Source organism: Dermacentor andersoni, chromosome 1, assembly GCF_023375885.2.
Source record: "Dermacentor andersoni chromosome 1, qqDerAnde1_hic_scaffold, whole genome shotgun sequence".
In the NCBI taxonomy this organism is placed as follows: domain Eukaryota; kingdom Metazoa; phylum Arthropoda; class Arachnida; order Ixodida; family Ixodidae; genus Dermacentor; species Dermacentor andersoni.
In genome coordinates, this window is record NC_092814.1 from 185,871,748 (window position 1) to 185,895,300 (window position 23,553).

Below are 23,553 nucleotides of genomic sequence, written 5' to 3' on the forward strand. Positions count from 1 at the left end.
TCCCTACTTCTCTCTCACGTTTCTTTTTTTCTTTTTTTCTCTCTCTTTTCATACAAACTATTATTCTTAGTTTTTCTATCCCAACAGTCTTTTCAACAAGCCTGCAGCGTCTAAGTGGACGTATACCAGACCGTAATGCATCATGGACCCTTGAGCTCATTGCTCTAGAGGATACAGTAGTAAGAACCCAATATAACGAGTAATTATTCCCCTCACGCAGCGCACTGCGCATGAACGTAATCAGCTCATCCGTCACGCTTTGCCGCTGCGCCAATTTTTGCATTACATCGGTCTCGAGACGGCAGCAGGTCGGGCAATGGCGCAACTTCCTTCTAGAAGGCGTGGTGCATTTAGTTCAACTGATCACCGTTTTGACGCGCCGCAGCGTGTTCAGTGCACACGTGGCCGTTTGAATGACAAACTTGCGTTAGCAATAATCATATCACGTCTCGCCAAGTACGTGCTCCCCGTTCTGCCAACGTTCGTGAAGGAGGAGAGAAATATTGTAAGCAGCAAAAAAAAATAAAACTGCAGATAGAGCGAATAAAAACCAAGCACCAAGCGGAGCGCCGCGCGTGATGGCCGCTAACGACGGGCGATCGGCGGTAATCACCGCTCGCGCCACGACAACCGCGCCTCGTTTCCTTGTCGGCAGCCGCGGAGCTGGGATTCGCCCGATGGCAGCCGACCACAGATTGAGCGGAACCACCGACGGAGGAAGCAAAATAAAATACTCGCCGTGGCGAGCGAAATGACCTCCCAGACGCGCGCGCAGGCAGGCGCTCCACAGACAGGACGCGTATTTCAGCAGGTCGTCGTCAGACGCGGGACCGAAGATGACGCTGGTGCGGCTGTAGCCCCGTTACACGCGCGCTGGAGCGCCGAGAGAAACGTGGGGAACGCGAGTCATCGCCGCGCCTGTTTGTTTTACACGCCTCACCCGCCTGCGCACTGCTCGGAAAACATCTATTTTCTCGCGTTTCAACATCGCAGTTCATCGCGCGGGACTTGTGCCCGCTCCGCGCGCCTATCGCTCTTCAAGCTTCCATCCCCCCCCTTTCTCTCTCTCTTGCGGATGAGGAGAGGAAGGCTCTTTTATTTTCTTTTTGGTTTTGGTCAACCTCCACGTCTTTTCTCTCCCATTTCTCTTTCTGTCTCTCTTTCTTGGCTCATTTCTGTTATCGAATGGCTTCGTTGCCTGTCTTCTGGCTGTTTTTCTGTGCCCCCGATGACCGGCACTCGAAATTAATTCTTCTTTCGCTAACACTTGAGAAATGGAGACGTCTTGCTAACTCGCTGCAGCGATCATGTCACTCACCTTTCGTGACTAACGCCGCTTGAAACGTGTCATACCCGACGACAAGTGCAGATGATAAACACATAAATACAGCGCGAGGGGAAGAGGCAGCAAGCTCCCCGGCCCGACCTCATCAGAATGACGAAAGGCAGCACGCTGTTGTCCATAATAGCGGCATGGGAAATTCGAAATTCAGAGTCGATTGTTTGAAACATTGAAATGAAATGCGAGGCCTGCCTTCGCCCGCCCGAACATTTGCGCAGTCCATCGTGTGCGTGTGCGCGTGTGCGTGCGTGTGTTTGTTTGTTTGTGTGTGTGTGTGCCCACAAATTTGCTGCGCTACTGCGATCTGTGCATACTGTGGACAGATACCGCGCGCCAGAGAACAATTATAACGTGCCGTACGCCTGCTGCCAATTCGAAGGTACTCGTATAAGCCATTCTCCGCAAAGCAAGCGTCAGCGCAAAACTCGATAGAGACTGGAATAGGCTCGTCTAGACAAAAACGCCCTGCGGTGATGGAAGTCGGCAATGCGCATCTCCACAGCCGCCACTTACCACGCACACCACGATGAGTACAGAAACTAAACTCTGCGCGCCCGTCCTTGGTATAAATTTGCGTGCGCGTTTCCCGCTTCGCTGGGATTCGTCATGTGCGAGCCACGAGCGCCGTCGCATCCGTCGTTTGCGAAATCCAAGCCTTTTTCACGCGGACGCTGATTACCTTGGCGGAAAAAAAAGTAATAATGCTGCAGGAAGCGAAACCTTATTGTTTCGGAGCTTAAGCCATCGCGACGGGCGGGGATTTCGAGGGATTTGGCTCGTTGCATCTCGCAGTGATTGCCCGCTTTGCAAGTTTGTTGCCCGTGTTCTTTATTCGTCACAGCTTCCCGACGCCCCCTGCCCACTTCCCCCTTTTCCGGACACTTTGGCGGCAGACATTGTTTCAAGCAGCCACGCTGCAAACATTCTCCGCCTTTTGACGTTTCTTTATATATTTGCTCATTATTATCTTTTTTGTGTGTGTGTGTGTGTGTGCAAACTGAAGCCGTGGCTGGGATCGGCAAAAGAGGCGGCTTACGTTTTATTTCTCGCAATTTAATCGTGTTGCACCTCCTGCGTTTGTTCAAAGCTGCTTCTAAACTTTTCAGACAAAGACCCTTACAAATGTGGGCGTTCATTCTGACTTGTTATATCGTCGTCCGTGTTAGCTGAGCAGGCTGAGGTCATTTATTTGGCAATGTAGTAAGCGTTCTTTCATGTTTTGAAACTAAAGTGGCAGCGAAATCATCTCATTAATGTTGTAAAAACTACATTTCATGGCCGCGCAAGAAAAGTTTGCTTGACGGAACAAAGGCTTCTTATTATGGAGTGCGACATGATTGAACCCCCCAAGTCAGGCAATGTTAAGAATGTTGCCTAACGATTGCACACGAGTGCTCATTAGCCGCTAGCTTTGTTAGCTTGACTCCTGATTCGCTTGCGTGTTGCACAGTGCACAGTCATTGCGATATAGCGTGCTCTTGCCCACCACCAAGCAGGCAAATTCATTTGCCCGCAGTTCTTTTATTGGCGCACCGACGAGGCCTTATATCATCATGAAAAGCATCGTCGGTGCGCCGAAAAAGGGATCCTGCAACGAACTTATGGCGGGAACTGGGCCAGTTAGATTTTTGATAACATGCGTTTTCAGCGCTTGGGAAGAAACAGAAAAATTCAGAGTAAAAGAGCGCATCCTAAATAAGGTATGAAACCGGTTCAAACACTTTTTTTTTTCTGCACCGTTCCTGAAGCAGAGCGCATGCTAAACAGGCGACGTATTGACTCCGCAAATCACTTAGTTTTTGGTTATACCTATAGCTAGCTACATTCGCACTAGGCAGCAAGTTGGCTAGCACTGTCTGGAACCGCACGAGAAAAGTGCTGTCGAAGGCCCAGTAACACCCGAGTATGTACCAACAATCCTTTGGAAACATTTCGCTCATGGCCTTTCAGTTGGGCTACAATTAATTCGTTACAGTGAAATAAATGTTGAAAACATGGCGGGCGCTTAGAGTCGAAATGAAAGCCGCTTTTTGCTTTGCTGCAAGGCCCTTTACACTCGCAAAGCATGAATATATACTATATGTATATATATATATATATATACTATATACTTTATACTAATAATAATATATACTTTATACTCGCAAAGCTTCCTTTGTCTTGCATTAACTGCACCACCAATTTCGGGCGACAAAATGTACTAATAATTATGACTATGTCGGAACTTTATGCGTTCCTAAGTCTCGTTGCGCGCGCCAGTGGGACGCGTGGCCATGGATATGCGGGAGATGTATAAGTGCTCTTTGCTGGTGGCAGAAGAGGATAATGAGCAGGCACGGAACAACGTGGCGTGACTAAACCACGCCGAAAGCTCCCTATAGTAAACCTAACTACTTCCAGGAGAAAAAAAAAATGTAGCGGCAATTTTGAGGCACGCACCGAGTTCGAGCATTTCGCAAGTAAACTTAACACTTAACTTAAAAAGAAAAGAAGACGGTGTAGAGATTCACAGCGCATGCTGCAGTGTGTACGCGTAAAAAAGAAAATCTGGGCACCAAAATGCGGCTACGTACTGTATGTGAACGCTTTGCGGCCCCGTTTCGTTCCTGAAAGCTGTCGCACCAACGCACACATTGGCCAACATCTCGATCAACACGATAGGAAGCATGTTGATCAATTCTCCTGAGACATGTTCCCTAGTGTTAATAGGCCCTTGCAAGACATGAGACGCGACATGCGAACGCGCCCCCATCTGTCGCAAGTCTCAATTTACGATTTCGTAATTATTCTGGCGCCGTTCTTCTTAGTAATGCCAACTTTTTATAACGATGTAAGCGATGCACGTTCCTATCTGGATTGTTCGCTCGTGTCGGTTTGATTTCTTGCCGTTGATTATCATCATCATAACTATATATGCGATTCCGTGGCCACGACCACTGAACTCCGCGACACTGTCGCGTCTAATGTGCCGACGCTACTCGTAGGAGCGTCCGGCAAAGCCCAGACGGCGGGGTGCGCCCGCAGTCGAGAGCCGAGGCCGCGTGGCATCGCATCCGGCACGGATGCAATGCCCGGGTTGCGCCCCGTGCCAAACCGGGCGCCGCTCAGACAGCGCCAACCGCAGCGCAGACCGGGCGATTCGAGCAAACAACGCGTCATGCTTGTGCGGTACACCTTATAGTATACATATACTGCAGTCAGGCGCGCTTGCTCACCCGCGATTTTACCCGCTCGCACGGACGTCCGCCCAACCCGTTTGCGCACGAGCGCAGCGCGGCCACACACGCCCGTGCGTATACGTTGTGCCCACCGCGGAGTCATGCGCGTCTCCGCTGCTCTTCGTCGCCCCTTCGGAAGCCTGCCCTCCCGCTGACAGTTGTGCATCACGCCGGTGCTCGTTTTCCATCTCGCTCTGGGGGCGTTCGCGCGGGAGAGTGGCCGCCTCGTCCATCGTCTCCCGACACGCTCGGAGCGCTACGGTCCCCGGGGGCGTGCGGCGGCCCACGCGCCGCGGGCTGGCCGCGGCGCGGTGCCATAAACGCCGCGAGCGCGGGACGACGCCAGTTTGCCCAGTCGCCATGGGTACACCAGCGCGCCCGCTTGTGTGTACGGCCCTTGACAACAGCCCTGCGCATTTTCTCTCGTGTTGTAAAAGCGGAGAAGCCTTTTAGCGCCCTGCATCATGGTGTCGTCACCCCCTGCAACACCGCCCCCACTCCTCCCCCTCTATGTTTTTGTTTTGTTTTGTTATCGCTTTGTCGTTATTGCCTGGCTGGTTGGGGAATTGGGGATGCGCCGCTCGCTGTTTTCCTACGGCGCCTTTGACCTTGCACTCCCCCCATATACGCCTGACACATCAACACAAGTCCGCTGTGTTGCGCAGAATAAAGAAGGCAAAGAAGATAAAAGCCGGGCTATTTGAAAGGCACCGAATGGAAGAGGCACAACGTGCTCTTTGGAATGAACGCGCAGAGAGGGTGCTGGGGCCGGGCACGGTCGCAACGCGCATGCGATCTAGGGGCGATTTCTTTTTCTTTCTTTAATAGTGTTGCCAACAGCTTCCGTGCTATGCACGTGGCGCAGTGTAGAAAGCGATGATATAACTTTCGAAGGTACCTTAACATAGCATTGGGAAAAGATAGCAACTCCAGGGAAAGCACGGCACGTTCAAGAACCGAAAGGTTTGGCGTAGAAATGAGTAATCGGTACAATATTACAATACAATATTACGTTGCAGGGTAGCAATCGAGAAGCCAAAATTAAGTTTATGTATCATTTCTAAGCCGGCGGATTCAAACCAACGGCATGAGGGCTTGCGCTGGTGCCCGCCTATGCAATGGCCCGTGTGAAGCATTCGTTCACCGCCAAATTAAGTACTATTTAGCATCTATACACTTCAGGGACCGAATTCACAAAGCTTTTTGTTCGTGTATGTTCTCTCACACAGGCCGGCTGCCTTCATTAATAATATACCCAGCATCGGGATTGGCTGGAATTTTCCCTTACGAACAATTCTATATCATAAGAGCGTTTTGCGAACAGGGGCCGAGAACTGTAGTCAAATATATATGCTCGACGCAGCCGCAACAAAATTCGCCTCTTTATGAGAAAACATGCTCAGTAAGCTTATCGAGATAAATTGCACTCCACTGGGACGACAGAATGCATAGCCTTAAATGTATGTGTTTGTATCGGCACCATGGGGCCGACATCACAAAGCCCCTCGTTCGTAAGGCTGTTTGACATTGGCCAGCCGCCTTCACTGATAAAAATGTTGAGCGTTCTGGCGTAAGAGGCTTTTGTGAACAGATGCCGAGGTATCGGAACACTGCTGATACTTCGATCATGCCCAAGGAAGAGTGAAAACGAGGAACAGTTTGTGCATTTTGTGACCACGTAAAGTGGGCTGGCGTCACGATTTCTTCCTTGTCACCCGTTTGGCCACGTTCCACTGCAGTGGCGCAGGGGGCTAATGGTGAACTGTTGGGCACCACGGGGCGGAGTGTGGATGCCCAGCCGCGGCGGCTTGCATCTCGATGTGACGCGGACTGCAACAAAAACGCTCGCGCATCGAAATGCAGCCCACGCGCCCTGCGGGTGCGCGTGGAAGAACAGCGAGACTTAGTCAAGGTTATAATGCGGGGGCGGCTTGCACGAACATTTAATAACGAATAGTAACATTTAAGAACGCGTTCTTAGATTGGTTATTATGTTCGTTATTAAATGTTCGTGCTAGCCACCCCCGGAGCTCTGCATTGCGCCGTCTCTCATATAGCGTCTGTATTGCTTTGGAACATGAAAGCTCTATCGATCCAATCAATTGATGGTCTTTCTTCTGTCGTGGAGTGTGTGAACCTGCGGCACTACATTCTCAGACCGGTAACTAAAAGCAAGGAAGATAGTTTGCCCACGAAAAACTACTGCAGGGCCCTTTTACGGCGTATGAGTCGATATAAGTGCACGCTCTTGCCATCTGCTTTCCACTGCGATAGATGGTGGTCATTAAAGCGGATGCGCGTATACAAATTTACGGTGCCGTTAATGAAAAAGCCACTAACATCGTCTGGTGGCGTTCAAAAGCTCCAACGCGACCCTTACTGCTGTTGCTGGTAAGCTCCACAGCCCTGTGAAAGCGGTAGCCATTGAGGTGAGGTATATATATATATATATATATATATATATATATATATATATATATATATGCCTAATTTTAGAATGTTGGATCTTAAACTAGAGCACACAACTGGGCCTTTCTGTCCTCAAGTCCAGCCTTTCGCGCACTCTTCCGAACTCTGGTCGCATAAATGAATGAATGAATGAAACCACGTTTATTCCACATTAAAATGCGCCGAAGACGCTGCGGTGGAAAGGGGAGGGGTGTTATTGCAAAAGGGGAAGGGTAAGGCTGCCTCCGTTTTATTAACGAACGTCCCGGAGGCAGCTAAGTGGGGGCTGCATGACGCTTGTGGCTGTCGCGGAGCCGATCGCCGACGGGTGGTGCCGCAGGGTCCTGGAGAAACAGCAGCAGTGCTCGCCAGAGCTCGATGGCATGGTCCGGAGACGTGGTATCCGGGCAAGCCCAAGTCCGGAGAGCAGAAGGCCAGGGTCCCCGCTGTATTGTGGCGCGAAGCCTTGGTGGGATGTAGAGGGGGCACTCCCAACAAAGGTGGTTGAGATCAGCACGACATGTGCACATGGAACAGAACCCACTTACGGGTGGTGGTGTGCCACCCCCGTGGAAATGGTTCAACAAGTAAGGAGTAAGGAGGGTGCCTGTCTGAACTCTCCGAAGCAAGACTGACTCTCGCCGTGTGAATACCTTCGGTGGAAGCGAAGCATAAATGAGGAAAACTTTCGAAGCAGGTGCGTTCGAAGGCAAGCAAATTCACCTTCGCCACCGTTCACACAAATGTGCCAGTATACGTTAAACCACTGTTTGAACGCACGGACTGTGCCACGTTTTCGTTTTATGTATTGATCATTTCTGTAATGAAGTATAAACCACGATACTGGACCACGCGCCCTTAATTCCTCCTTAATTAAGCTGCTCTTTAGCTCGAGTGCGCTGGCTCGTTTTAATTTTATTAGCCAGCGCTATTCCTTTTCGGAACGTATAGAATCAAAACCGGCAGACACGGGAAGGCATAGACTTAAGGTCTTGCAAGCGACCAGACCGGCTCACTGACATCCAAACAAACACAGTCGCAAAAGAGAAAAAGTGAAGAGCAAAATACAAGCACTGCTGCACTCGGTGCATCATGAGCTGCAGTCTAGAACGAGGCAAGAAAACTTAGTGCGCAATTAATTATTCCTCTCCATATTACGTTCGTAAAAACATTGGGGGAAAAAAAAAGTGGGAGTGAAAAGTTGAAGACGCCGAAAATCTGCAAGGAGGATTTGTTCCTTTCAGTTTGATATTCCTCGCTTCTCTCGCTGTTTTCCTTCTTTCTTTCTTTCTTCCCTCCTTTATGCATACTTTGTCTGCGGGACATGCCGCTTCATTAGTTTTTCTATCGTCTCCGGCTCGTTTATTCTGGCAGTGCGCGGCTGCACAGCGCTGGCGGCCGGCCTCCGACAGGCGCCGTTTCGTTTTGCTTTCTTTGTTTTAGAGCTTTCTACCACCTCGAGCCACGGGAAAGGTTCCCCGTTATTATTTTCCTTTGTTTTCATGTTACTTTCCCACTTCATTTTTTTTCTATTTTTTTTTTCACTCCGTTTCTCGCGTGAAGTACGCGCACGCAGGCACTCGGAACTCTCCCACACCCCCACATTCATGCACATACATGATCGAGACTCGTCCACTGGCTGCCAGCTCTCGAGACCGCGCCGCCCTTCGCCGCCGCCGTCGCAGCACCGCCATCCCGCGCGTTGGGGCTTTCTCGCAGCCCAATGCCGTGTGCCCGGGCGGCGGAGTGTTTCGTTGCCACGGGCTATCGGCTGCGTTGTCGTCGTCGTCGGCTTGCGGCGTGTGTCGGGGACGAGGAGCCGCCATAAATCAGGCGCCGCGCTGCAGTGCGAAAACCGGGACGCGCGCCTCGGAATTTCGCCCGTTTCCTTCCTCGATAGGCGAAGCCGTAATTTGTCTCGTAAAGAAGTCAAGCCGAGGAAAAAGAGTCGCCGCCGCCAATAATTGCAGGCGCGCGCCGCACTTCGCGCCGATTCGTCCATCGACAATCTCCACGTGTTGGGAGCGCCGCTTTCGTGCCTCGTGGGAGGAGAAACCCGGAGAGGGGAATCCGAGAAGATGGGGGTGGCGAAGGGCTAGTATTCGGAGGCTCGGAGCTTTGTACACGCTTGCACTGACAATTGGTCGCCTCTGCCCGAATGCACAAGGCGTTTCTTCATCGCCAGTATCCATCTGAAGCCGAAAACATTCTCACGCGGTGCATTAAACCTAACCTCTGGGTCCCCTCTTCTTTGACCGCGAAAACGCGTTTAATCTCTCTCTCTCTCTCTTTCACACACACACACACAAAGAGAGAGAGAGAGAGAAGAAGGAGGGAGGGAGAGATGCGTCTAGCCAACGCCACCTACGGCTCGGCAGCATATAGGGAAGCACTTTGTATACGCATATAAGGCTTCAGATATGCGTGCAATCAATGGTGCTTGCTTTACTTTCTAAACGCTTACTATTTCCGACGAGATTGCATCGTGTCCGCCGTATTGATCTCACGGTGCGCTCGTCCTCCAATTTCTACTCAACTCTCTTCTGTTTAAAAAAGGAGACGTACGCAAAACTGTATAAGTGAACTGCCGAGCCGCAATTTAAGGATAGAGCTCCCGTTGGCCGCCAGCACTGAGGAAAAGCTAATAATAGCGCAGCATACTATCAACGTTATTCAAACCTTTAGGAGGTTTGAATGGTTCAAACCTTGAGAATGAATGAAACGTAATATGGAGCAACGCATGGAGCCTTCCCAGGGTGCATGCATTGCTGCCTGGTGACTTGTTTTTGAGATCAGCGATGATGTGTAATGTATCCTTCCCCCGTGTTTTCTGAAAACAATTCTGCGATATTAAGTACGCACGGTAGCTTTCCGGCGCCCATTTTCATAACAGCCTGCCTTATTTTGATCGCGTTTCACGTTCTCGTGCCGCAGCATGTATGTCAGCGAAAGAAGACGTTTTTTTTTTTAGGCGTTTCGGTCGCAAGGGGAGACGTGCAAGGTGAACCGTGATCATGAATTCTTTATGAACGCATTTCTGGCAGAGAAAATGCGCAGCAGTCCACGCGGAACAAAGACTGAGACTATACCTTTCTTAAATAATGGACCATTTCCTTGATTGCAAGAAAAAAATTTCCGTGTTATTATAGGCAGTGGTATTTGGATACATTACAACCCGCTCTGCAGCTTCAGCTCCTGCTACTCACAAGAAAATGACTCTACGCGCGTTTCGCCGTTCTCAGATGCGTAGACAGTCGCCTTCTTGCATGTCTCGCAGCTTGCCTGCTGGCACAACGCGCGCTTTTGGTGAACTCGCTGCGGGTCGTGTTCATTACACTGAAAGCCTAATGGCTATGTCGCTTTTGGTCCTTAAAAACGCATACACGCCTTAAATTGGTGTCTACAACGGCTCTCGAGAACATCTGTTTTAGAGAGGGACATACGGTGTCCCTTGACATTAGCGGAGCTGCGAACAAACTTAGTTGTGCGGATGCTTAGCAACCACGGGGTGCAACGACCTGTGGAACACTGCCGACAAAAAATAACGCTTCATTTTCAAGGACAACTTTTACAAGGTTTGTTCGTTTGCTGTTCTGATCTGCCCATTTATTTTTGAAGTCTCGCGGAAACAGGGACAGAAGTAGAAAAGAGGCACAGAGGGGGGGAGGGGGGGGGGGGGAGACTAGCGTTCTAAGTTTTGTAACACGTCGTTATCAGTAGATTCAGGGCATTCCTTTCCGTAGAGCACGTAAAACTTCCACTATCAAGAACGGCGTGTGTACGCTCGTCATGGTTCTTATCACTGTGACTTGGGAATTGAATGAGAATGTTCTACTATATGGAACAACCTGTATAGATTACATGTGCGTATTATTTTTTTTCCTTTTTTTTCCCCCGCGAAATTGAAGTTAGCCAAGCAGAATTCATTACGGCACAAAAGCGCGGGAACTCAAGGTCCAATGGGGCGCACACGACTGCGTCTGACGAGAAATACGTGCCGCCAACGGCGTCGTAATGAATTACTGAAACCATTATTTGATTCAACTGGTGAACTTGAACATCTCCAACTTGGCGCTTTCGTAGAACCCCACGCGCACTTCATTCCCAGACGCTATATTTTATTGCATTCAACGCATCTACATTCGTAATTAAAATTGATCAGAAGAAAGGTAAGGAAATTAGGAATCTGACAGTAGATATCGTTATGTATTAGTTTCAGCTGAGATATATGTGTACATTAGCTTCGCTGGGCCTCATACCACTGCAGGCAAATTGAACAAGTGGAACCGAGCTGCAGCCAGACTGTAGTTTTTTGTCTCACCTTCTCGAGGTGACTCTTGGACTTGCACGAGAAATACAGACATCAGGATGGCGCCCCTGGCCAGTCGCGTCACTGAACAAGTCCAGGGCTCCGGGGCGGACACGGGTGCTTCAGGAGGGGGTGATCTAGCTGCACCGCGAAGAGCAACGGAAGCGGCAGGCACCCGCGTTGCAGCGACATTTTTTTTTTTTCTTTCTCCGCCTGCAGCCCCTCCCTAGGAATGCAGCGTCGTCGGAACCCGCTGTCGTCGTAATGGTGGCTGTCACTCGTCCCCGGTACTTCTGTGACACTGCCCTCGGTCTCTCGCACCCTAGGGCACGAGGAACCCCGCCATAAGCCTCTGGCGACCGAATACGCGCCCCAGGTCTGCGCACCTCCCGGCCTGCAGCCTGTCGCCGAGTGACCGTCGCCCTGGCTTCTTTTGCCTTCTGCACCGTTTGTTTCCGAGAGCAGATGCGCGGCACCCGGCTTATAGGACGACTGTCAGACGAGAAGCTGCGGGGGCGTGGATACCGATTCTCGGGGCTCGCGTTTCGGAACTGGGTGGGATGCGACCCTCGTCGCGGGCTTGACGAGCGCCGAGCGAGGCTTCCTCGAGACGGAAGTGAAACGCAGGAAGAGAGGCCGTTGTTTCCTCCATCGGGGCGAAAGCTTTCTCACGTTCTGCTTCCTTTCTTGCCTCACGCGTATCTCGCGCGGCTCGAGCCTAATGACGAGTTCGTGTCGTGCAGCCGTCAGCGATGAAGCCGGTCACCGACTGCCACTAGTGATGAACGGTGTGCCTGTGACTAAATGCGCGTTCGCACGTCCCTCAGCTCACTTTGAGAGATAGTAGATACTTGGGCTTGTTGATATGCCATAATTCACTGTGCAACGCGGAAAGGAAAGAACAAAGGCCGAGAGGACGACGCACATGGCTGTGTGTCTGCCCTTGCGCTGTCTTTTCCGCGCTGTACAGGGAATTACATTGCGAGGCTCTCACAGCCATGAAAGTTCGCATAAAATCGCAACTACTCATCAGATGTTTCTTTATATTGCGTTGCACTGTCCTTATGGTTTCTGCGGCGGCGGCCAGAATATTTGCCGTCGCAGCCGCAGTCGCATGTCCCCTGCTTCTGCGTGTGCGTTAACAATATTATACACATTAAGTGACAACATGCTGTTTGTATTCGCTTTCTTTTTAAATCTTTGTTGAAACTTACGGGGCACTCAGTACAAGAAGCAGCATGGATTGTCTGTTCCATCACTCCCATCCTCAATAGGGAGAGAGAGGAAAGGGAGAGAAGAAAGGGAGAAGGTGTGGAGGTTAACCAAAGCAAGTGATCCGGTTTGCTACCCTACGCTGGGGAGATAGGGTAGGTAATGTGTCAGGAAAGTAGAGATAGAGAAAGAAAGCGAGCAGAGATACACAATCACAGTCGGTCACTGTCGCCGCATACAATCACCGCACCACACAGTAGTATTTGTAGCACAGTAAACATCAGTTAAGGCTGCAGCCGCTTGTGCAAGTATGTTGTCTTTAAAAAACTGCAACAGAGCCGTTGTCGCCCTCCGCTACGGTGGCTTGTGGTGTCGGCATTCTAAAATGGTTTCCTCTGTTAAAGGTATTTAGAGCAAGGGCGCTATATATCGCGATTGCGAGCGATCGTCTCTGTAAATTCTAGCGAGGACAGTCACAGAGGTGTTGAAGAATTTCCTCGCCATATTCGACAAAGCAGGGTATCTTCGCGTCGACAGAGTTCAGATGGGGTGCCAAGGCGGTGAGAAGAGTCTAGGTGGTGCAGCCGGTTTCTTTGAAAACTTCGTGTGTTCCACACGGAGAACGGGATATCCCGGGTGAGCATTCGAAGTTTTGTAGCGGCATCTGTCATTGATAACCGTATCGACTCCTCTTTGCCGCCTTGAAGAGCCGACCGAGCAGCGTCATCGGTGTGCTCGTTACCTATGGCGCCGCAGTGACTTGGAAGCCACTGAAATGTCACGTGGTGTCCTTTCTCGGCCTCAATAAAATGCTTTCTATGAGAGCAGCGTGCTTAACGTCTATTGCCGTAGAATGGCCGCAGGAAACGAAACGTAACGTGAGGGCCATTCACCAGGTAGGGGTAAGACAGAGATTCAACTGTGCACGATACACCTGCGCTGTCCTCACCGACACGCTTCAGTACATCGCGTCATGCATGGCAGAGGATATCGTAACTCGCCGTCAGCGTCGCACTTGGAGCCTCTTTTTGAGGTTCATCGATTGTAGCAGCGTCAAGCACAGTCGCTGGACTGGCAAAGATATGGGTGGCGTGACGGCAGGCAATTTATACTGTATTCCCAACACTATGCGCTGACGGAGATGTAGAGCTACATACTTTATTTGCCGGAACCTCACTTTCTTTTTTTTTTTTTCCACACCGGTGGCAGCATATCTGCTATCGGGCATAGTGAGCGCAGGGCCAAAACGGGCACGTTAAACCTACTGCCGATATTACCACCACTAGCTGCCCTAATGCAGTCCTTGCGAAACCTCACGCTATACACAGCTATAGCCTGATAGACGGCTCACCTGTATCCCAGGGCGACGTCGTTTCGAAGGAAGCACAATGTATGGTATCTACGCGGCAATGTACGCCTGTGTACATTAACATAACCTCGGCATTCTGCAGCCTGTATCTCCACTCCGAGCGACAAGGGGCACCACTATGAGTGGGAGTTAATGGATGCACAACATAAAATTGATGATGTCCTACGCCACCGCGCGCATGTTTGTACCGCATGTTCTTTTCCCACATAAAGTACAGGACGATTTACATAGACGAAACTGGCTTGAGAATCAGCAGTCGCAAGACGGCGCCCCAACACGGGAAGTCACATTATAGTGTTCTAGAATTCTATAGTCACATGTACGCAAACACATCATATCATGGACTCAGTAGCCACGATAACGGCGTAGTTAAAATACTTCAACACACTGCTGGATGGAAAAAAAACAGTAACGTGGTAAAATAATTAGCAGACAGAATACAGGCAGTGAGATGAAGACGGCATACTCCCTCGGATCCCTTATTATGCCAAATGACCACATTGTAATAACAAATGTGGGGTTTGTGGAGGAGATGTGTACGGGACCGAAATGCATACTGTACGGAAGTCAGCCACGCATGAGTTGCGAGTAGCTGAAATCAAGTTGCTGAGATGGGTGTGTGACGGGGTGATAAAGGGGGCGGTATTGAATGAGCTAACACCACCTGGAATGAGTGCACACATAGTACGGCTAATTGCGATTTCGCTATACTTGAGAACGATTGAAGCTGGAAGAGCAATCAAAGGTGGTCAAACATAACGAGGCTGAACACAATCTAACGTTAAACCTCAAAGTTCAACAAATTATTGTTTGCGCAAATTATTGAAAAAAAAAAAAACAACGAAAATTACACGCACACCCGCACGGATATATAGCCGAGGTCGGCTGCCACCGTAAACTTGAATGCATCCTTTGCAAGAAAAACAAAAAGAGAGAAAATAGAGGGCGAGAGAAAATGAAGAAATCCGTTTTCGTATATATGCGCCCCTCCTATAGAGAGAAAGATCAAATCAAATTTTGCTCTGCCGCTTCATTAGTCTCAACAGTATAATTCCTGGCCCCTTCCTCCCCATTCCCCATGCGGATATGTGCCGTACGCTGCAAGGACAACAAAAAAGCGGCAGCTTTATTATGACACGGCCCCGTAGTAACAAGATTGCGAAATCTCCCGGCAGGACGTCGCGAGCCCACGGAGTAAGCTTTCGGACGCGAAACGTTACGGGCGGTGTGTACGACCGCGCTGCAGCGACGCTATGTGCGCGCCCGATTATTTTCATGCAACGCGCCGGGACTGCGCGCAACCCGGCGGGTCGCGCCATATCGCGTCGCTCGAGGGCGAAGCCCCCTCCAGGTGCCCCGGCGTTCGCCTCCAGAGGCGGGCCGCCCCACTGCAGCGCGACCTGCGAGCACAGGAAACGACGCGCGCGATCGCTTTCCGCGCCAGTGTTTGCACCCATTGTGTGCTGGTCCGAGCGGGGCAGCGCCCGATGCTGCGGCGCCCGCTGCAGCAGCAGCAGCGGAACCAGGGCCAGCCCAGTCGCTTCATAAAGAAATGAGCGGGTGGTTCTTGTCTTTCTCTCTCTCTTTTTTTTTTTTTACCAGCCCGCTCGCGCGCCGACTGTGCTTGGCGGGGCCGTTACTTTTTGATGTCGCACGGACAGATAGGACAGAAATGAATAAAATAACTCGCAACGCAGAACGGGGCGCACCTAAAATAAGCGCCGAAACACCACCGAAGGGAAACGCGAACAAAACGAAAACGCTAAGGGGCTGCGTCGGATATGGGGTTCACACCTGTCCTTTGTCCCGCACGTCGCCGCCCTCGGATCGCGGATAGCGCGACCCTTGCGCACACACGCGCCGAAGGCGGGCGGGCGAACGGTCGACAGAAAGGCCCGCGGAACCGGCGACCGGTCGGTACACGATAAGGACGCGTTCGTTCCGCGCCGAGGCATAATGTTCTTGCGCGCGCACACTTTCTGGGTGTATGTGTACGCGCGCCAGGCGCCTTCGTGGAAACGCATGGCGCCGCCTAAAGCGCTGATCGTAAAGTGCGCCGCTGCATAGCTCTCTCTCTGTTTCCGCACAATAAAAAAAAAGAAGGAAAAGAACGGGCGCCCATATGTCGCGTGTATCAGCGCGACGGAACCTGCAAAGACGCGTCCCAGCGGCCTGGGCGGTATCATCCAAGGAGGCCGTGATGCCATAGAATAAGGAACCAGTTTGTGATGCTTTCCCGGTTACCTCGTATGCGTGGCGAATTTACTGCCAACGCCGTACGCTACGTTCGTTGTGCGAGAAGCAACCACAGCAACAACAAACAATGTAAACCGCCGTATCGTTGTATATGTAACGCCCGTTTATATACGATACCTGCTGGTGCAAAATTATGAGAATCCGGAGGGCTACGTTTCATCACACCATAGTCTTGTGGGCGGCATGTCTTGTGGGTAGAGCTTGCCCAACCCGGTCATGCGCGTTTATTATTGTAGGCACTTGCCAGCTAGTGAAGGCCACGAGTTCCTGCAAGCAAGCGCATACTCGTGGGAATCGCGGGACGCCAGAGGTGTAACATACGATGTAGAAGGAAAGAATAAATTGGAATTGAATTGAACTCGGGAATGAGCTTTTTGCTTGTACGCGTACGCGTCCAAGGCGTCCATTTTGAATGTAACCTCGACACGTGTCAAGCAGCTGGGCGCATACGGCGCTCTCTATATATTTATTCCACGGAACGCTGACACGAACGCCAATTCCTTCTCCCAATTTTGTGGACGTGGTTGTTTTGGCTGAGCGCAATATTCTGGCGTTATTTTCAAAGTTCACAGTTGCGCAAACGCGTCGCGCCACGCGTGGTGAAGTAAGCCGCTGCATGGAGCGGTCAGCATGGACCACCTACATTAACGAAAAAAAAAAAAATAAGGACTGACAAAAAAAAAAAAAAAAACGGAACACCGGTGTAAGGTAACAAAATCAGTCCGTAAGAAAATGTAACTGAAAAACCTAGGGCGCCAGATTAATTACAGTTTCGTAGGCCCGTTTCGGCGTATTTGCCTTGCCGCAGACCACCGCAGACGGCTCGCGCACGTGAAGCGACCGTTATGTTAAGTGGCGTCGACTCATAGGCGCTAATGTTAGTGGCTTGGCCAACGCCGCCGCATCGTGCACGCAAATGGAGTTCGAAGGAGGCCGGCTCGAATGCAGGCGCTCTTAGTTTGCCACAGCGGCCACTTTTGGCTTTCGCGGCGGAGATTATACAGTGCTGACGCCGCTGACCGGCCCTGCGCACTGCCGAAACGTCTCTCCCCGATAAACGGGAACCACGTGTAGCCCCAAACATCTCATCTCGAGCGCTAGTTTAGAAGGTACGGATCTGCGCGGGAATCGTTAAGTAGAAAGAAGCGTACAATTATAGGCCGTTAGCGTTTGCTCCGGTCCCTTATATATATATATATATATATATATATATATATATATATATATATATATATATATATATATATATATATATATATATATATATATATATATATATATATATATATATATAATATAGAATATAGAATATATATAGAATATATATATATATATATATATATATATATTATATATATATATATATATATATATATATATATATAACGCTTCGAGTCATTTCTCTCTATTCTTTCTTGCTGTTCTTTCCTTCTTTCTTTCTGCTTTTTTTTTCCGCGATAGCAATCATACAGAAGCGGCAGCAGCGTCCGAAACCTGTGCGCCACGTTCCAGTTAGTTTTCCGTTCGGATTCCGACACGCCGGCAAAACGGGCAGGCATGCACGCTATACAGTGTCGTTGCATGCATAATGATGTCGGGGCGCTAATACTTCTCACACGGAATACCTAACCATCTGGCGGCGCGATTTCGGTCCGGTTCTCAAGCTGCGACTTTTGCGTGCGCGACCGGCACAGGTCGCAGAATCCCCGCGGGACATCGAACGGCTCCCGGTTCTGTCCATCTGCGTATACGCTTGCCGAGCTTGGGGCACGTGCTTGGCCGCCCATGCAGTGTGGGACGTTGGGTTGTTTACACAGTATGTATAGCGGTAGCAGGGGCGGGGGGTCATGTGGTATCTCTTACAATCGATCAAGCCGTAGCGAAGGGCTTCCGCATTTAAAGATCACCCTGCTGTTGCCGTACTTACTTTGTTTTTTTTTTTTAGAATACCGGTAAAGGAAGCAAACACCTTTACGGTGGACCATCCTCACTTATCTATCTTCTCTCTCGGTGCACTTAGGTATCAAAATGTTTTTTGTGTATTTATATTGAAGAGAAACACAGTAGCACACCGCAGTAATTGCCGCGTTTCCAAGAGCGGGTTAAAGAGGCGGCCACGAATAAGCCAGGTCGGCAGTTCGGTTGCTTCTGGCTGACTCAACGCCCTTATCTATGCCATCATTGATATAGGGTGTTGATTCCTCCCTACGCGTTCGCGCGATTGACGGATTGCATATCCACGTGATCTGGGAAGACTGCCGCAGGCTCCTCTGATTGCATCGGTCGGTGGTACCCTTTCCTTCTTGTGCCGCTCATTGCCGAGAGAAGTGCAACGATGAAAAACGAGATGTCGTTTCTGTCTAGCATCTTCTGCTTGTTATTAGTCTATGTCGGGTCGTAATGATCTCTACAATATTATGCCCCCTATAATCATCATATTAAATGTTTGTGAATGCTGCGCTGTGAACCGGACGCTTGTCTGGTTGGCCTCCCTGCCTTTCCTCTCTTTTGCTTTCTATCTCGCTGTGCTTATCGGCAGCCTTGTATGCATTGAGCGTTCTCAGTGTACATCGAGTGGGCAACTGAGAAGCCTAAGACTTTGATAACCACCGCCGTGATAGGTTGGAACAGTGTTTAGACAGAGTTTATCGATACGGAAACCACCTTTCACACTCTGTTCTTAGACTATTGAGAAAGATCGCCCACTATGTCTTGAAAAATCAAGTTCTGGAATGCAGCTATAGCTCAGTCATATAGAAGGACGAAGGATTCGAATATAAGAATGAGGGGAATAATTCGGGAACGAGTGGCAGCGACCCGCGTTCATTACATGCTGGTGTCACTGCAATTAATAGGACAACGTAGAAGAAGCAAAAAATACTTGAACTCCTAAGACCGTATTTGCAAGAAATGTTCTTATGCTAGAACTGTTAAGTACATCAAGTGCCAGCCAATGGTGAAAAGTTCTTACGAGCGAAAAGATTTTTGAATTGAGCTCAATTACTGGTTGTACATGCGAGCTAGCTTTAGTGTTCCGATACGTGCGTAGACCTCACACTGTATTAGGTATTAGCAGTAGTGGATTACGCATAACTACAAAGAAACAGCACGTTTTCTTTTCCCGCTTTTTGCCGGAAAGAAAAATGCGACAAGAAACAAAATGCCCCTTGGGCGCATGGCTTGCACCTTGCACCATAAACTGAGAGCCTCGAGCGAAGATGTGGTGACATTGGCGACATCGAACATTTCATTTGGCTATGCCCGCAGTTTGACACAGAAAGAAAAGCGATGGTCGACAACCTACAAAAGAGCGGTCTCACGCACAGGACCTTTGAAGACGTTGTTTTCCCCGGAGGGCCCGCGGCATTCAGGAAGAGAGCGCAACGACTGCTGATAGCCTTCCTGCGAAAAAAAAAATTATGGGGTTTTACGTGCCAAAACCACTTTCTGATTATGAGGCACGCCGTAGTGGGGGACTCCGGAAATTTTGACCACCTGGGGTTCTTTAACGTGCACCTAAATCTAAGTACACGGGTGTTTTCGCATTTCGCCCCCATCGAAATGCGGCCGCCGTGACCGGGATTCGATCCCGCGACCTCGTGCTCAGCAGCCTAACACCATAGCCACTGAGCAACCACGGCGGGTTGCGAGACACGGGGCTCATCGACACCTGGTGACACACCCCTGATCTCAACTCGGAGGAGGATCAGGCGGAACAATTGCCGGCTATGTATGCCAGGCTAACCCCGCCTACTTCAACATCACCACCACCTTTAATTACAGAGAATATAGCAGACCATACACAGGCTTTAACATACATCATTGATTTTTTCAACAAGATGGTTTACATTTCGTTGAGCATCGACCCTTTATGGCGAACACTGTGTTGCTGTCTTTTCATGGTGTTTATTCACACGTTCAGGATTAATATTGCTGTGCATGCTCTAAAGGCGACTCTAAAAGGGCATCTTCCATTTTCCGGCGTGCAAAGAGAAGTACGCTCCATTATGTGTGAATAGCAAAGACACTTGTACACTTTCTCCTTTTTTTTTTCTTTCTTTTTTTCAATTCACAGCACGCAGTATGCAATCATCTTGCGTGTCTGGTTGTATATTACGCAGTTTGCGCACTTTCTCTTCCAATTATTTCTAAGGTCATACTTTGAGCAACGAGCGTCTGATCTTCCCATTTTTTTAGTACAGTTAAACAGATGAAAAAGAAGATAAAGAAGTTATGCTTTGATAAAACTACCACTCGTGAAGTTTTCGCCGCCAAACATAACAAAGAGAAACTTGAGAACGCAGTCAGATGAAATGAGGAAACGTATCCCTCGTAGGCATTGCCTAAGTAACTGCTGGACAGACAAGGACGTCACACTTTTTGTTCGGCGGATTGACCATGTGGTATGATTTCTACGAAACTGCACTGAACGTTGCCATAAGGCACCACTAATAAGCAACTCATTAGTTACAATTGACTTGTATAGTCAAACCTGATTTCTGCGACGGGGGTCCTCCATGCGAGGTCAAAGAGGTGAAAGAGCAAGCTTAAAAATAAGCTTGCAGGGAGCCAGATGCATTGATAGAAGGATCTGATACCGGCATGTCGTACGCGTCGCAGAGGCCTGGGTGGCCGATGCGCTCAATCCAGCGCATTGTGTCTTTTGCCGCCCCACAGGTGAGGAGTCTTCATACCTGAGCACGCCGTTTCAGAATTTGCAGACAGCCCGCCGCTTTCACGTACGAAAAACGACAATTCGATAGACGTTTGGGATACGCGCTACTCGAAATCACGAGAGCCTGGACTGTGTTTTGCGTCGCAAACTCGTTTTCCGGTTGTAGCTTGTAGGCCTGGGGGCGTGCCAGGGTGCGCTGATGTTGCTGATGCTACTGTGTCTGGCAAGCTCGCAGCTCACGCTTATACTTGCCGCACCGGCAGCTGCATACTGTCAGGCTCGTGTTCCAGAGTTGCGCTGCGGTGCGAACGCACCTTATTTATGCGAGGAGCTGCGAAAGCTTCCCGAGGCGGGCCAGTGGCGTTGGGCGGGCGCTGCAAACGCTTCCCTAGACGACGAGTTTTCCGGGAACTCGCGTAAAAAAGAAACTGAAGCGAAAACAGCCGAACGGCTTCCAGTTGCCTCTGTTCCCATTTCACTTTCTTCTTCGTCGGCCGGTCAGCGGGCGGCCGGGTAAAATGCGTGTGGGTAGCCTTGCTCTCTCCTTTGGAGCGGCTACTGATACAGCCTGCAGTCGCTGCAGCTCGCGACGCCACCGGAGAGTGCCTTCTTCGCAATGCCGCTACTACTTCTCTTCGTAGCTTTTTTAATGTTCTTTTTTTTTTTGGAGGGGGCGGGGCGGGAGGGGGGGGGGGGGGGGGGGTTTTCTGGCTCATCTTGTTTCCCCATGTCTAAGAACTCCGCGCCTTCTGTGTGTCCCAACGGCGACAGGTGCGGGGGGGGGGGGGGGGGGGTAGGAAGTCGTGAAAGCAGCGGTCAACCAAGTCATTCCGTTTTCCTTCCGCGCGTCTAACGAGCAACCGAGGCTCTTCGCGCAGTTCCGCGAAGCAGGCGCACAGACCGCGCCAAAAGGGCCTGTGTACGCATGTTGATTATTATTTTTTTTTTCTTCCACGTGTATACTCTACTCGGCTACCGTTCTGGCAAAAAGAAAATCTAACTGAGGAAGTGGAAATGGAAAGAAAGCGAGTGCGTGGCGACTGGGCTGAGTAAGCTAATCCGGAAGATGCAGGACGAGCGGCGCTTCTTGGGTCCGTCTCAGTGGTCTCTGTGGTGCATTGCCAGAACGAACTCCCCCTCCTGTTCCTGCGCCCGAGCGCGCCACTTGCCGCTTCGACTCGGCGCCTTCTTTTCCTTCGTGAACTCACTCCTCCTGCGGTCTTGCGTGCGACTCCTCTCGTGTATATACCGGCCCCAACTAACACCATTGCCTAGCTCCAGCCCCGCTGTTCAAACGCAGGTGATTTACTCGCGGGCGGGCCATCCGTCCTTCACGAACTTCATTTTTGAACCAAAAAAAAAAAAAGTTCGTCAGACGTCGCCTACGCGGGGCGGTGACTAGCAGGGCTTGGTCATGCTCGCGCTTGACCAACTTTTCCCGCTGTTTGCTTCGTCCTGCGGCAGGCCCTGCCGCCTCCTGCGCGGAGGCCCCCGCGTTTCCCGAGTCGGTCTGGGTCGAACCAGCTTGGAACATCATTCGTGCTCACGGCACTCCCTCCATTCTCCGGCGGCTTATTTTCCTGCGTTTGAGGGAAAGCGGCCTTTGTCGACGCTTTCCGCGGGAGGTCGGCATGCGTGGCGGAAGCGCCTCGCGGCATACGCAAGATGCGGGGAAAAAAAGCGAAACAATTTTGAGGAGGCGTGGAGGGGAAGCCACGGCAGCAAAGAATTAGTTATATATAAAAGACAAGAAGCGGCGTACATGTGGGAAGAAGAAGAGAAAGGGGGATGCACGCCGCTAAAGCTTATCTGGGGACCAGCGTCGTAGGCAGATCAGGGCTGTTAAACGGTTCCGCTGAACGAGAAGAGGCGAGCTCGGACTTTCCCCTCTTGACATGTCCGTGCGCGCGGATGGTGTGTTTGTGTTTGTCGTTCATGCGCCTGCCTTTTGCTTTACGATCGGGTTTCTCCTTTCTTCTTTTTTTGTTTTGTGCTTGTCTATATCGCTTCGCTCTGCACTTTGAATGGAGGCTATCCCTCGGGACATGTGGGTGGGGCTGCTACCTCATTAAAGATAATAAGGGATGAGCCGGTTCTTGCACGAACCCACGTCTCGCGTTTTGTGTTTTTCGCCAGCTTCGCGCCCGTTTAGAACATCTTCATTTACTGATGCGCAAGATACCGTCGCGAGGTCGGAAAGAGAGAAAAAGAAAATGAAATTCGAGGAAAACATGTCGGGACAGACAGCCCTCATGGCAGACGACGACGGTTGGCGTTGCGGGTTAGCCTCTCTGTGGTGGTCCAGATGCTTCTATCTATCTATATTTCTATATATATCTATCTCTTTCTCTCTGTATGTGTGACTGCTAGATCTTTTTCCCTCGCTCGATTGCGCAACCGCTGACATGGGATGGCATCCAGTCCGGGGCTTTGCTCTCCTTGTAAAAGCTGCACTGCTAAATTCACAGTTCTGCGAATTGCGCCGACTTGCTTATGCGTCGATTATGTCTTCCACTGCGGGCGCGCTGTGCCGGCGCTTCCCATCTACCTTCTGGTTTAGTGTATTAATGAGACCACCACTGTAGACAGTTTGAAACCGGAGGCGCACGCGTTCCGTATACGGAACTAGCCATAGCTAGTGCCAGTGGACAGTGCCGAACGCCTTAGGAAACAAAAATGGGCCCCAATGTGCACATGAATACTGCTAGTGACTTTATAGGTGGG

The 23,553-nt window shown here is 50.3% G+C and overlaps 1 protein-coding gene across 3 annotated transcripts in view; it reads left to right on the forward strand.

Moving 5' to 3' along the window:
• Positions 1-23,553, forward strand: part of Ddr (discoidin domain-containing receptor 2) — a 723,836-nt gene that overhangs the window by 548,308 nt on the left and 151,975 nt on the right. The window lies entirely within an intron of this gene.